We start from the raw sequence: 16,392 nt of genomic DNA on the forward strand, positions 1-16,392 counted from the left end.
GGTTGAGTATGGTCGCAAAGTAGGGGAAAAAGTAAAGGCTATGAAAAGTGAAATAAAGAAAAATGTACATGGAACCAACAGTGACAGGAAGGAAACCAAGACTCAAATCAAAAGTTTGGAGCAGAAGGAAGAAATAAACATTCAGCCAGAACAGAATGAAGAAACAAGAATTCAACACAATGAGGAGAGAGTTCTGGCTAAGATGAAGGCATAGGTAGAAAACCTTTGCTTCCTCAGACAACCAAAAGGAGGATAACAACCAATCTAAAATCAATAAACAACTGAAAGTGTCAGAAAATCAAACTGCATGGAACTCTGACAGCCAAGGAATTAAAGAAATGGTCAACCAGATAAACCAGGCTGGTGCCCTGAGACAAAGGAATATTGCCCAAATGAAAGAACAAAGCAAAACTCCAACAAGAGAGCCAAGCGATGAGGAGATAGCCAACAGATCTAACAGAGACTTCAAAGCCCTGGTAATCAAAATGCTCACAGAACTGATTAAATTTGATTGCAAAATGAAAGAGCAAATGAAAGATACCTAAAGTGAAATAAAACAAAATATCCAGGGAACCAACAGTGAAGGGAAGGAAACCAGGAGTCAGATCAATGATTCGGAACCAAAGGAACCAACAATCATCCAACTAGAACAGAATAAAGAAACAAGAATTCAAAAAAATGAAGAGAAAGTTAGGAATCTCTGGGATAACTTTAAACATTCCAACATCCAAATTATAGGGGTGCCAGAAGGAGAAGAAGAACAGCAAGTAATTAAAAATTTATTTGAACAAATAATAAAGGAAAATTTCCCCAATTTGGCAAAGGAAATAGACTTCCAGGAAATCCAGGAAGCTCAGAGAGTCCCAAAGAAGGTGGACCCAAGGAGGGACACACCAAGGCACATTATAATTATATTAGCCAAGATGAAAATGAAGGAGAGAATCCTAGAAGCAGCAAGAGATAAGGGGACAGTTACCTACAAAGGAGTCCCCATCAGACTGTCATTGGATTTCTCAAAAGGGACCTTACAGGCAAGAAAGGGCTGGAAAGAAATATTCAGTCATGAAATGCAAGGACCTACATCCAAGATTTCTCTAGCCAGCAAAGCTTTAATTTAGAATGGAAAGACAGATAAAGCACTTCTCAGATAATGTCAAGTTCAAAGAGTTCATCATTACTAAGCCCTTATTATATGAAATGTTAAAGGGTCTTATCTAAGAAAAAGAAGATAATATGAACAGTGAAAGGACAGCAAACTCACAGTTATTAACAACCACACCTAAAAACAAAAGCAATCTAAGAGGACAGATAGATCAGGAGCGGAGCCACAGAAATGGAGATCACATGGAGGGTTAGCAACAAGGGAGTGGGGGGAGGAGAAGGAAGGAGCAGGTACAGAGAATAAGTAGCATAGATGGTTGGGAGAAAATAGACAGGGGGAGGGCAAGAGTAGTATGGGAAATGTAGAAGCTAAAGAACTTATGACACATGGACATGAACATAAAGGGGGGAATGTGGGTGGGAGGGTGTGTGCAGGGTAGAGGGGAATGAAGGGGGGGAGGGGACAACTGTAATGGCATAATCAATGAAATACATTATAAAAATATAAATAAATAAAGGAGTTCATCATCACTAAGCCCTTATTATATGAAATGTTAAAGGGACTTATCTAAGAAATCGAAGAAGATCAAAAGCTATGAACAGTAAAATGACAATGAACTCACAACTATTAACAATAGAACCTAAAAAAAAGAAAGAAAATCAGCAAAAACAAAGACTTAGCAAACAACTAGAAGAGGAACAGAATCAGAGAAATAGACATCACATCAAGGGTTTTCAGTGGGAAGGTGGAGGGGAGGAATGGGGGGAAGATACAGGGAATAAGAAGCATAATTGATAGGGATAAAATTGATTGGGAGCGGTCAGATATAATATAGGAAACAGAATTCAAAGAACTTGTAAGTACAATCCATGGACATAAACTAAGGAAGGGATGCTGGAGGGTCGGGGGCTGCAGGGTAGAGGGAGCATAAAGGGGAGAAATTGGGAAAACTGTAATAGCATAATCAATAAAATATACTTTAAAAAATGAGGACAGGCTTGGGAGCCTCTGGGACAACTTTAAATATTCCAACATCTGAATCACCGGGGTGCCAGAAGGAAAAGAGAAAGAGCAATAAATTGAAAATTTATTTGAAAATATTGCTGTGTTGAATGTCTGAGATTTTCCTGCCCATTTTCCTCTAGGAATTTAATGGTGTCAGGGCTTATATTTAAATCTTTTATCCACCTTGAATTTATTTTTGCGTATGGTATAAGTTGGTGATTATGTTTCATTTTTTTGCATGTAGCTGTCCAGTTCTCCCAATGCCATTTATTGAAGAGGCTATTTTTACTCCATTTTATGCTGCTGCCCCCTTTGTTAAATATTAATTGACCATAGAGACTTGGGTTTATTTCTGGGCTCTCTATTTTGTTCCATTGGTCTAGATATCTGTTCTTATGCCAGTACCACGCTGTCTTGATTATGGTGTCCTTGTAATACAGTTTGATATCACATATTATGATCCCTCCTACTTTGTTCCTCTTTCTCAAAATTGTTGCAGCTATTCAGGGTTGTTTATGGTTCCATATACATTTTTGAAATATTTGTTCTATGTCTGTGAAATCTGTCATTGGTACTTTAATAGGTATTGCGTTGAATCTGTATATGGACATTTTGATGATGTTAATTCTGATCCACGAACAGGGTATATGTTTCCATTTGTATCTTCCGTGATTTCTTTCCTCACTGTTGTGTAGTTTTCTGAGTACAGGTCTTTTACCTCCTTGGTTAGGTTTATTCCTAGGTATTTTATTTTTCTTTTTTCCATATCAAATGGGATTCCCCCCTTGATTTCTGCTTCTGCTGTTTCACCGTTGGTATACAAAAATGCCTTTAATTTCTGAATATTGACTTTGTATCCACTGTTTTGCCAAATTCACTTTAATAAGTCACTATAATAGGTTGAGTATTCTTTCTGGTGGAGTCTATAGGATTTTCTATGTATACTATGGAGTGTGGGGGAGTGTTGGGGGGTAAATGCAGACAACTGTACTTGAACAACAATAAGATAATTAAAAAAAAACTTATTTGAAAAAATAATGAAGGAGAACTTCCCCAACCTGGTGAAGGAAATAGGCTTCCAGAAAGTCCAGGAAGCTCAGAGTCCCAAAGAAGCTGGACCCAAGGAGGCACACACCAAGGCACATCATCATTACATTACCCACGATGAAAGAGAAGGAGAGACTCTTAACATCAGCAAGAGAAAAGGAGGTAGTTACCTACAAAGGAGTGCCCAAAAGACTATCAGCTGATTTCTCAAAAGAAACCCTGCAGGCAAGAAGGGGCTGGAAAAAAGTATTCAAAGTCATCAAAGGCAAGGACCTACATCCAAGGTTGCTCTATCCAGCAAAGCTTTCATTTAGAGTGGAAGGGCAGATAAAATACTTCCCAGTTAATGTCAAGTTAAAGGAGTTCATCATCACCAAGCCTTTATTACATGAAACGTTAAAGGGCCTTATCTAAGAAAAAGAAGATAAAAAATATGAACAGTAACATGACAATAAACTCACAACTATCAACAACTGAACCTAGAAATAAAAGCAAAAACAAAAACAAACTAAGCAAACAACTAGAGCAGTAACAGAATCATAGAAATGGAGATCACATGGAGGGTTATCAGTGTGGAGGGGGTGGGGGGAAAATGGGGGAAAAGGTGCAGGGAATAAGAAGCATAAATGGTAGCTACAAAATAGACAGGGGGAGGTTAAGAATAGTATGGGAAATGGAGAAGCCAATGAACTTATATGTATGACCCATGGACCTGAACTAAGGGCAGGGACGAGGGAGGGTAAGTTGTGCAGGGCAGAAGGGAATAAAGGGAGTAAATGGGACAATTGTAATAGCACAATCAATAAAATATATGTATTTTTAAAAGGGTGTGTTTGCAGACACATAACATGCCCTTGGGCCCCAACTCTATTTACCACCTGACTCCCATAAACCCTCATTTTGACCAGTTCACTCAGTAACATTTTTTTGTTTCTAGGAATTTTCTTGAGCTCAAATGTTGTGTCCTGTGCACTGTTACTCTGATAGATGGCCATAAGTACCATTAAGGATGTCCAGGGGTCATCCTCACATGTTCCAACCTCTCCTGCACTGAAGGGGATTCTCTCAGGTGTTGGAATTGGAGGTGTGGTTAGGATGTTATATTGTACTGTCTCTGGTCACACCTCTATTCTTAATATCCAGAACATCTCAGTTACAGAGATCAAGCAGCTTAGTGGGCTGCTCTTCCAGTTCAGTCCCAGGGACCCGGTGCTCTCAGAGTTGTTGCCCTGGTGGCTATCTTGCCTTGTATGTGGAAGATGTGCTATATGGCCTCGATCACCCAGGATCCCTTCCTCCCACTGTGTGCATGGATCCTTTTTTAATTGCTCAACTGACCACAGGTTTCTCAGGCACTCTGGCACTTGCTCACGTACGAATTTCCCACCACCAAAGTGACAAGGGTATATTGAGGTCCTCTTAGGTCTCCAAGTTAGGGTGTGAGTATGGGGTCACATACACTAACTCCCCTCCCACAGTTCTCTCCCTAAGTACTTTGATTCCTTTTTCTTTTTCTTTTCCTTCTTCTTCTTTTTAAAGATTTTATTTAGTTATTTTAGAGATGGGGAGGGGGGATAAAGAGAGGGAGAGAAACATCAATGTGTGGTTGCCTCTCACACGTTGGGACCTGGCGCACAACCCAGGCATGTGCCCTAGACTGGGAATCAAACCAGCAACCCCTGGTTTGCAGGCCGGCACTCAATCCACTGAGCCACAGCACAGTGGATTCATTTTCTAAATCTTGGTGAGGAATATCTGCATCCTGAGTTCGTCGGCCTAGGCAACTGCTAACAGAATCATGTTCAGCTAGTCAAGAGTCCACTGAACCATTTCACAAACTTTGATTGAGCACTTAGTGTGTGCCAGGCACTCTTTTATCTGCTGAAAATTCATCAGGGAACAAAACAGAAGAGACATTCTCTTTCTTGGAGCTTACATCTTGGTGGGGGAGAGAGTTTATATGCTAATAAACAAGTAGGATGCATACCATGTCAAACAGCAGAAAGTGTTCTGAAGAAGAATGAAACCGGGAAAGGGCTCTAGAAGTGCTAAGTGGGGTAGTGACAGTGAAATGCAGTGGTCAGGCCTCACAGGAAGTTGGCATTTAAATGGACACTGTGAAAGGTGAAGGAGGGGATGTGGACATCAAGGCACAAGGGTAGCTGAAGCATTTGAGGAATGCCAAGAAGACTGATGAGTCCTGGGCAGAGGGAGTTAGGGAAAGGGCAGATGACAACACACAGCAGCATGGGGACAGATTTCATAGGGCTGTGCAGGTCACAATGAGGATTCTCTCTTCTACTCTGAGATGAAAAGCTGTGGCAGAGGCTGCTGTCTACTGGCCAGTTGGCTTTTCCTCTGTGACACACAGCCAGTCTATGTTTTTAAGCTTTCTTTGCAATTTCATGTGGCCATGTGACTGAATTGTTATCAGTCAGTGAGGGTGGAAGTGACTTTGCCACATCAGGTTAGGTTTATGGAAATCTCCCATGTGATTCCTATATTCTCTCATACCCATGTGTGCTGTTGACACCAGGGAGGTCTCATAGAGTGTGTATCAAGGGTGTGGGATCTCTGTCTTCATGCTGCCTGGAGGTGCAGAGCCCCCAACCAAGTGAGCTTTGCTTGAGTGAGAAATAAACTAGAAATAAACTTTCAGTGAGGTCACTGAAAGTTTTGGGATGTTTGTTAAACCAGTTAGCCAATTCTCACCAACATGGAGATCACTGGCAGGCTTTGAGTAAAGGAGTGGAATGACCTGACCTGTTTCCAAAGACCACTTGGATGGACAGAGGATGGTCAGTGAAGAACACACTGGAGGGAGGGAAGTGTGTACAGGAGCCCAGTGGGGAAGCTGGTGCACGAATCCAGGGAAGAGAGCCATTGACTTGGATTATGGTGATAGAAGCAGGCACAAGGCAGGAGGGATCACATTCTCAACAGATCTTTCTGGTACATCACACAGGTTTTGCTGATGTGGTTTTTTAATGAAAAGAGAAAAAAAGAAAAGTTCAGGATGAGTCCAGACTTTTGGCCTGAGCATCTGGAAAGATGGATGAAGCCACTACTGAGATGGGAAAACTGCAAGAAGATGGGGAATAAAATCAAGAGTTTAGTATTGAACTTCTAACATCTGTAGTAAGCACACTTATCAAAATTCACCCAGATCTGAAGTTTTGTTCCTCTCACTCTCACCTATCCCCTCAGAATTCACTACCACGCATACTTCTTGAGGTTTTTTTTTTCCTGATATAAAAATATCAAAATTTTACTATTATTGCATTGTGTAAGCTTCTCCTCCCAGGTTTTACTTTGCAAAGATCATCTTAAGGTTTGCTGGGATTTAACTCTACTTACTGATCTGGAGGAAAGCCAGTCTTGTAAGGGTGGAGCATGGGGAATTGTCATGCTCTTGTAAGAGTCTTCAAACAAGGCAGGACCAGCCTCATGCTGTGGGGAAGAATGAAGCCCTCCACCGGCAGAGGAGGAAGACCCTTAGAGTATTTTGAGTCCTTGAATCCTCCTAAGTGTCCTTTTTTATACCTGAGGCCTCCTCGTCTCTTTTCAATGACTTGTCAAAAAAGAAACCCAGTGAGGCTGAAAATGCAACCTCTGTGTGACTCAGCAGCCTATAGAATTAGGTCAGCTCCTATGTTCTAACTGCATCAATTTAATAGATGAAGAGGTAGAGATTCTCAGTGGGTATCCACTGGAGGTGGGTTGGAAATAAGTGTGTTTTTTTCATTGTCAAGAAGTTTATCAGTTTATTATAAAATTAAATAGCAATTAACACATGGCCCAGAAATTGCAGTCTTGGGCATTATTCCTGAGAAACACAAACTGCGGTCCACACAAAAACCTGTATAATAAGCTGTGTTATATCCACACCATAGAATACTACTCAGAAACAAACAAACAAACAACAAAAAAACCAACACACACACAAAACAAACACCACATTAGACACCACATTATTGATACATGTGACATCTTGGATGAATCTTCAGGAAATTATATTGAATGAAAAAAGCTAAACCCAAAAGATTACATCCTATGTGATTTATGTAACATCTGGAAATGAAAGTTTTAGAAGTAGAAAGCAGATTAGGGATTGGCAGAGGTTGGGGATGTAGCAATGGGAGAGGAAGAAAGGTGGGTGTGTTTATAAAAGAGCAACACAAGAGATCCTTGTGGGGATGGAATTATTAAGTATCTTGACAGAGTTGGTGACAACAAGAGTCTATACAGGTGATGAAATTGCATAGAACTAACACAAGTGCACAATGATTACAAGTAAACACGAAAAAATCAGGATAAGATTGGTGGATTGTATCAATGTCAATATCCTGCTTGTGATATTGTACTATATATAGTTTTGCAAAATGTTATCATTAAGGGAAAATAGTTAAAATGTAAATGAAATCTCTGTATTACTTGCAGGTCAATGGATGGACCTGAAGAGTGTTATGCTAAGTAAAATAAGCCAGTCAGAGAAAGACAAGTACCATATGATTTCACACCTATGTGGGATCTAATGAAATAAGTTCAGCTAAAAAACAAAATAGGAACAGCTGTCAGAGGGAAGGGGTTTAAGGGCCTGTATTAAGCAAATAAAAACAACAAATTCACACAACTGTATCATCATTAGTAGAGGGAAAGGTGGGTGAGGAAGGAGGCAGGAGAGAGTAAAGGGGGGATAAATGGTGATGAAAGAGACATGACATGGAGTGATGAACACACAATACAATATACAGATAATGCCTTATGTAATTGTACACCTGAAACCTATGGAATTTTATTAACCAGTGTCATCCCAGTAAGTTCAATAAATAAGTAAATAAATAAATAAAAATGTTTAGTACCTTACACAATATACAAAAATTAACTCAAAATGAATTAAAAATTTAAAAGTAAGTCATATAAGTATAAAACTCCTAGAAGAAAACCTAAGAAAAAATGTAAGTACGTTGGATTTAGCAATAATTTCTTGGATATGGACCAAAGGCCTGAGCAATGAACGACAAAGTGAACAAATAGAACTACATCAACCTTAAAAACTTCTGGTCATCAAAGGACACAGTCAGCAGAGTGAAAAAGGCAAATTGTGCAGTGGGAGAAAATACATTCAGGTTATACATCTGAGAAGAGGTTAACATGCAAAATATATAAGGAACTTGTAACTCCATAGAAAAAGAAACCTAATTATAAAATGAGCAAAGGACTTGAATAGACATTTTTCCAAAGATGATATACAAATGGCTAAAAGCATGTTAAAAATATTCAACATCACTAATTATTAGAGAAATGCAAATGAAAACCACAAGAAAAACTTGCACCCATTAGAATGGCTAACATTTAAAAAAAAACAGAAAACAATGTGTTGGCAAGGATGTCGACAAATTGTAAACTTTGTGCTTTCTGGTGAGAATCCTGGTAAAATGGTGTAGCCATTGTGAAAAATAGTATGGCATTTCCTCAAAAAATTAAAACCAGAATTCCTATGATTCAGCAATCCCACTGATGGGTTTATACCCAAAAGAATAAGAGCAAGATCTTGAAGAGATTTGTACACCTATGTTCATGACAGCATTATTCACAATAGCCAAGAGGTAGAAGCAATTCAAATGTTCATTGATGATAAATGGATGAACAAAATGTGACATAAACATACAATAGAATATTACTCGGCCTTAAATAGGAAGAGAATTTTGACACATGCTACAACTTGAGGACATTATGCTAAGTGAAATACACCAATCATAAGAAGAGAAATACTGGAATTGGCCAGTGTGGTTCAGTTGGTTGATCATCATCCCACAAAGCAAAGGGTTACCGGTTTGATTCCTGGTCAGGCCACATGCCTGGGTTAGGGGGCCTAGTCCCAGGTTGGGGCAGCCGATTGATGTTCTTCCCACACATCAATGCTTCTCTCCCTCTCTCTTTCCCCTCCCTTCTCCTTTGTCTAAAAATAAACTACATCTTTTTTAAAAATTAAAAAATAAAAAATCTATTGAGGTTGTGACTTAGACTATATTGGATCCATAAGTACTGATAAATTTGGAGAGAATGTGACATTTTAACAATATTGAGTCATAATGAAACTGGTATATCTCTCCACTGATACAGGTTTTGCACATCTTTGGTAAAATTTACTCCTAAATATTGTATATTTTTTATAGCTTGAATAGTATTTAATTTAAATTTAAATTTAAATTTCTAATTGTTTGCACACTGACTTGTATTGTGTGATCTTGCTAGGTTAACTTTTAAATTCTTGTAATTGTTTTGCAGAGTTCTATGTAAGATTTGTCTATGTAAAAAATCATGTTATTTCAAGGTTTAATCTCCAAAATATACAAAGCACTTACACAACTCCACTCTAAGAAGACAAGCAACCCAATTAGAAAATGGGCAAAACACTTGAATAGACACTTCTCCAAAGAGGACATACAGAGGATCCAGAGACACATGAAAAGATGGTCAATATCACTAGCTAGCAGAGAGATGCAAATTAAAACCACAATGCGATACCACTATACACCTGTCAGAATGGCTACCATAAAGCAACAAACAACAAGTGTTGGAGAGATTGTGGGGAAAAGGGGACCCTAGGTCACTGTTGGTAGGATGGTAGACTGGTACAACCATTATGGAAAACAGTATGGAATTTTCAGAGAAAACTAAAAATGAATATGCCTTTTGACCCAGCAGTTCCACTGCTAGGATTATATCCCAAGAACCCTGAGACACCAATCCAAAAGAACCTATGCACCCCAATGTTTATAGCAGCACAATTTACAATAGCCAAGGGTTGGAAGCAACCTAGGTGCCCATCAGTAAATGAATGGATCCAAAAACTATGGTACATTTACACAATGGAATTCTATGCAACAGAAAGAAGGAGCTTCTACCCTTTGCAACAGCATGGATGGAACTTGAAAGCATTATGCTGAGTGAAATAAGCCAGGTGCTGAGGGACAAATACCATATGATCTCACCTTTAACAGGAAGCTAAACAACAAAACAAACAAGCAAGCAAAATATAACCAAAGACACTGAAATAGAGAACAGGCAGACAGGGACCAGAGGGGAGGGAATTTCAGGGGAAAAGGGGAAGGATTCACAGGAACAAATATAAAGGACACATGGACGAAAACTAAGAGGGATGGAAATGGGAGGGAGGTGGAGAGCACTGAGGGGTGGGCTGGGGTGGGAGTAAAAGACAGAAAACTGTATTTGAACAATAATAAAATAAAAACTGTATTTCAACAAAAATATTTTTAAAAATCATGTCAATTCATAGTAGAAATAGTTTTAATTCTTTCTTTCTGATCTATAGGCCTTTCATTTTATTTGCCTTATTACACTGGCTAGTCCTTCCAGTACAGTTTTTTTTAAGGTTTTATTTATTTATGTTTAGAGGGGAAGGGAAGGAGAGAGGGAGAGAAATATCAGTGTATGGTTGCCTCTCGTGCATCCCCTGCTGGGAACTGGACTGCAACCCAGGCATGTGCCTTGACTGGGAATCAAACCATGATACTCTGCTTCACAGGCCTGCTCTCAATCCACTGAGCTATTCCAGCCAGGCCAGTACAATTTTTAATACAAGCAGTGAGAGTGGACATTCTTGCCTTATTCCTGATATTAGGGGAAACAAGATATTCACACCAAAATAAACTAGATGTTGAGCTATGAAACAAATTTTAACAAATTTTTAAAAAAGAACTGAAGTCATGCAGGCTATGTCCTCTGATCACAGTGGGATTACCAAAATAATACAGCATTTCACATAAAATGCAGGAAACTTGAAACTGTATAAATACATTTACTTTAGTACCCTACTGACATTATGATTTTTAATTTAAACAATCAAATGCATTTTAAGACATTAAGAAGAAAAATATTCTATTATTTTTGTCCATATATTTTTATTTCTGGTGCTTATTATTCCTTCCTGAATATTCTACCTGGTATTATGTCCCTTCAGCCTGAAAAATATCTTTTACATGCTATGTAGTGCAGGTCTGCTAGTAATAAATTGTCTTAGTTTTCATTTTTATGAGAAGAGCTTTGTTTCTCCATCATTCTTGAAGAATATTTCTCTGAATAAAAAATTCTGGAGTGCTTTTAGCATTTTTAAGATGCTATTCTACCATCTTTGGCTCCCAATGTTACTGATGAGAGGGTAGTTACATTTTTATCATTAATTTTCTGTATACAGTGTGCTGTTTTTCTTTGAATGCTCACAAATTTTTTTAATCCTCACCCGAGGATATGTTTACTGATTTTAGAGAGAAATGGAAACAGAGAGAGAGAGAGAGAGAGACAGAGAGAGAGAGAGAGAGAGAGAGATCTATTGATTGTCACTGGGGATCAAACACACAACCTGAGTATGTGCCCTGACCAGGGATTGAACCCTCAACATTTTGGTGTATGGGATGATGCTACAACCGAGCCACGTAGCCAGGGCTAAATTTTTTTTTATCTACCTTGGTTTTCACTCATTTGACAATAAGATGCCTTGTTGCAATTTTGTTGTTATTTATTCTATATAGGTTTGCTGACCTTGAATCTGTAAGTATGTGTCCTTCACCAACTTTGAGAAAATGTTGGCCATTATTCCTTTAAGTGTTTTTACTGCCCAATTTTATTTCTCTTATTTTTCTAGGACCCCAAATCCAAGTGTGTTAAGGTTTTTAAACATTGTTTATAGGTCCCTGAGATTCATTCTGTTGCCAATGTTTTTCTTTCTCCTCTTCAGATTGGACCTATTTGGTTAATTTCTCTCCAAGTTCACTGATGCTTCTGACATTTACCATCTGATTTACTGAGTAAATTTTTATTTCAGATGTTATGTTTTTAGTTAAGATTTTTAATTGCTCTTTGGTCTGTCCTTGGAGCAGGAAGAACGACAGGATTTTGAAGAGTCCCCTGACCTATTATTTTCTTTCTCCTCCCTGTTCCTGCCCCTGAGCAGCTATGGCAGAACTGTCAGGGGGCCACTCAGTCCCCAAGCATCTCCTTGTTGTCCTTGGGGCTGAGCCCTCTGCACTATGCAACAGCAGCAGGGTATGGGGGTAGCCCAGAAGTCTCCCCTGCCCTGGAAGCAAAGGGCTGCCGCACCTCCTGTGTGGTGCAGTATCTATCTTCTGGTCATCCAGAGACATGTGCAGCAGACTGGGTTTGTTTTTGGCACCACGCTGATTGTGCTGCTTTCTCTGGAAGCTTTCAGTGTCATTAGTGGGGTTTCTTACTTCATCCTGGCTCTCTCTCTGTCACTGTCAGCTTCATGGTCTATAAGTCTGTCCTCCAAGATGTATGAAAGTCAGAAGAGACCATCCATTCAAGGCCTACCTGGATGTAGACATTACTCTGTCCCAGAAGCTTTCCAAAATTACTCGAAAGCTGCCCTGGTGCACATTAACAGGGCTATGAAACTCATTTTTTGTCTCTTTCTGGTAGAAGATCTTGTTGACTCCTTGAAGTTCCTGTCTTCATATGGCTGATGACCCACATTACTGCCATTTTCAATGAAATCACCCTTCTGATTCTTGCTGAACTGCTCATTTTCAGTGTTCCAATTGTTTATGAGAAGTACAAGACCCAGATTGATCACTGCATTGGCATTGCCCATGATCAGACTAAGTCGATTGTTAAAAAGATCCAAGAAAACTTCCACCAAGATGGAGGCATAGGTGCCTCCTCCCACAACCAAGTTTAAAAACAAGAAAGTTTTAGCAACAAAAATACTGCCAAAGCCACAGAAAACTGAACTTCACGGAAGTCTGACAACAATGAACCCTTCAGCCAAACTGGTAAGAGGGGCACAGCCAGCAGCAGAGCGGGGTCAGGCAGGAAAGATCCACTGGACCGACCAGGGCACGCGACCTGGGCACGCGACCCAGGCGCGCCGGCAGCCGTAGGTGGATCCCAGGTGTGGAGAAGCGGGCTGACTCACTGAGGGCTGACCACGGTCACACATTTGTGCACAGATAAACCGGTGAAGCAGTGAGCAGTGAGACAGACTGTGCAGGCCCCACTGGCAGGAAGCGGCAGAGGGGACCCCCATTGTCCCTCTCTGACCCTGCCCCCACCTACAGCATCACAAACCAGTGACCTGGGTGGCCCTGCCCTGGTGAACAACTAAGGCTCTGCTCCTCATACCTAATAGGCATGAACAGATCAAAACATGGCTCACAAAGAACTTAGAGCCCCAGAGCCAATAAATCTAAGTGATGAAGAAATAGCCAAACTTTCAGATGCACGGTTCAAAACACTGGTGATCAGGATACTCACAGAACTGGTTGATTTTAGTCACAAATTAGAGGAACATATGAAGGCTAAACTAATTGAAATGAAAGGAAATGCACAGGAAACCAATATGGATGGAAAGGAAACTGGGACTCAAATCAAAGGAGTGGACCAGAAAGAGAAAAAAAATGACCAAACAGAAAAGAATGAAGAAACAAGAATTCAAAAAAATGAGGAGAGGCTTAGGAACCTCCAGGACATCTTTAAACGTTCCAACATCAGAATTATAGGGGTGCCAGAAAGAAAAGAGGAACAGCCACGAGTGGAAAACTTATTTGAACAAATAATAAAGGAGAACTTCCCCAATCTGGCAAAGGAAATAGACTTCCAGGAAATCCAGGAAGCTCAGAGAGTCCCAAAGAAGCTGGACCCAAGAAGGAACACACCAAGGCACATCATCATTACATTAGCCAAGATTAAAATAAAGGAGAGAATCCTAGAAGCAGCAAGTGATAAGGGGACAGTCACCCACAAAGGAGTTCCCATCAGACTGTCAGCGGATTTCTCAAAAGACACCTTACAGGCAATAACGGGCTGGAAAGAAGTATTCCAAGTCATGAAATCTGAAGACCTACATCCAAGACTGATCTGTCCAGCAAAGCTTTCATTTAGAATGGAAGGGCAGATAAAGTGCTTCTCAGATAAGATTAAATTCAAGGAGTTCATCATCACCAAGCCCTTATTATATGAAATGTTAAAGGCACTTACCTAAGAAAAAGCAGATAAAAAAGATGAACAGTGAAAGGACAGCCAACTCACAGTTATTAAGAACCACACCTAAAACAAAAGCAAACTAAGAGGACAGCTAGATCAGGAGCAGAACCATAGAAATGAAGATCACATGGAGGGTTAGCAACAGGGGAGTGGGAGAAGGAGAAGGGGGGGAGAAGGTACAGAAAATAAGTAGCATAGATGGTAGGTAGAAAATAGATGGGGGAGGGCAAGAATAGTAGGGGAGATATAGAATCTAAAGAACTTGAGACACGTGGTCATAAACTAAAGGGGGGAATGGTGGGGGAGGGTATGTGCAGGGTGGAGGGGAATGAAGGGGGGATAGAACAACTGTAATGGCATAATCAATAAAATATATTAAAAAAATAAAAATAAAGAAAGAAAATAAAGAAAAAAAGATCCAAGCAAAACTACCTGTAATCGAAAGGAAAAAGGCAGAATAAATACATGGAAACCAGAAGTGCCACAGTTACTTAAATACCACTCAACAGTTTATATTGTTACTTGTAAGTAAAAGATAGTACTGAGACAAGATAGTAAGAAACTAGGAAAATTCCTTGGCAAGTGGAATAGGAAAACTCAAGACAGATAGTTGAACCTAATGGCGGAGCAACTTACAGCCAGGTGCAGATGGTCACCAGGGCAGAAAGCCCCAGGGCCTGGCAGGGGGCAGAACTGGGAAAACAAGGACCTCACCCCCAGAGTAACCTTTTCTCCCCTGGCCTTTCCTGCTTGGAGATAACATCTAGACCTCAGTTGTATTTCAGCTCCAAGCCCAGAAAAGCAGCAAAAAAGGTAGGCAACTCCAGGACTGACTGCAATGACTAAAGACCCTCCACCCTGCTATTGACCAATCAGAGGAGATCAAGATCCTAAAAGGGCACACCTGGAGAACTGATGAATATTCTGCTGAATTCTTCCCCTGAGACCTCCTCTAAGACTCCTGCTTGTAATAAACAGATAAAAACTTCAAGAAAAAGACCCACCAGTCCTGTGCTCTCCCTCTAGGGAGCAGCCAGTGCCATTCCCTTTCTTCTCTCCACCCCACACACTTTTCTTCACAGGCACCCACCTCCGAAATTCCAAGGCAATGGGCAGCTGGCAGCTTGTCTCTGGCTCATCCCCTAAACCTGTCCCTAAGGCCCCTTTTCTTTGACTTTCCAGTGAGCTAAGGCAACCTGCCTAGGGTCTCCTGTTGCTTCTTCTATGCTAAGCACTTCCTGACACCCTCAGCAGGCCCATTCTCTTCCCTGAGAACACACTAATCCACTCATCCACTTCTGTCTCACTCATCTGTAATTCTTTACCGGACAGTGAGAAGAACTAAGCTTCCAGTAGCACTGTGAAGGAAAGTGCTCAGAGTCAGCTTGAGCCTTCATCCCAAGGTTTGTTTGTTTGTTTTTAAATTTGGTGTCCCCCTCCTTTCCCTTTCCCTACAGTATCAAGCACAAGAATGATTGGACTAAAAAAATGAAGTGATATCTCAGAACTGGGAAGAATAAAGACAGAATCAGTTGAATGGACAAATCAATACCTTAATAGTGGTGGAGCTCATAATGTGTAGCTTGAAAGAAGAAAGATTGAAGGGGAAAGGAGAAAAATAAAAATAAAATACATCTGTTGGGTTCTTCTATTTAATTTTAAAAACTATGTAATTTTCTTATGTAGCTTCCCATCATAATTTTCCCCATATTTTTAAAGAACTAATGGTTAACTTAAGAAGAAATTATTGAGGGAAGAGAATAGGATTCCTTCCTATGGGTTTGTGGTTTTTTTGCAGCCCTCGAGTCCATCTTCCTGACCCACAATGTAAGCAGCTACTGTTCATATTCCCTTTCTTTACTTATAGATATAACTTTCAACTCTATGAGTAACTTACAGGTGATAGCAATATCCTGATTTCCAGAATGCCATCTGATAGCCAAGAATGGAAATAGAAAGTGGGACTGGAGAGGGAGTCAGCAGGAGCAATGCGTGAGCACTTCTCCCTTCCATTCATCTCTAGGATGGGAAAAGTCCCACCAGTTTGGACACCAGTTCCGAGCTCTAGAGAACTCATTCCTGAATGTGCTTTCCTCCCTTTTTCCTACCCACCTCAACTCAAATTCAATAAATATGCTCATACTTTTTTAAAAGTACACTTCATTGATTATGCTATTATGGTTGTCCCATTCTTTTTTTCTCCCCTTTTGCCT

The 16,392-nt window shown here is 40.1% G+C and overlaps 1 pseudogene; it reads left to right on the forward strand.

The window, feature by feature from the left end:
* Positions 1 to 338: 338 nt before the first annotated feature.
* Positions 339 to 14,711, forward strand: LOC119057802 (reticulon-3-like; annotated as a pseudogene).
* The last annotated feature ends 1,681 nt before the right edge of the window (positions 14,712 to 16,392 follow it).

This window comes from Artibeus jamaicensis, unplaced genomic scaffold (assembly GCF_021234435.1).
Source record: "Artibeus jamaicensis isolate MK-2021 breed Jamaican fruit bat unplaced genomic scaffold, CSHL_Jam_final contig_463, whole genome shotgun sequence".
In the NCBI taxonomy this organism is placed as follows: Eukaryota; Metazoa; Chordata; class Mammalia; order Chiroptera; family Phyllostomidae; genus Artibeus; species Artibeus jamaicensis.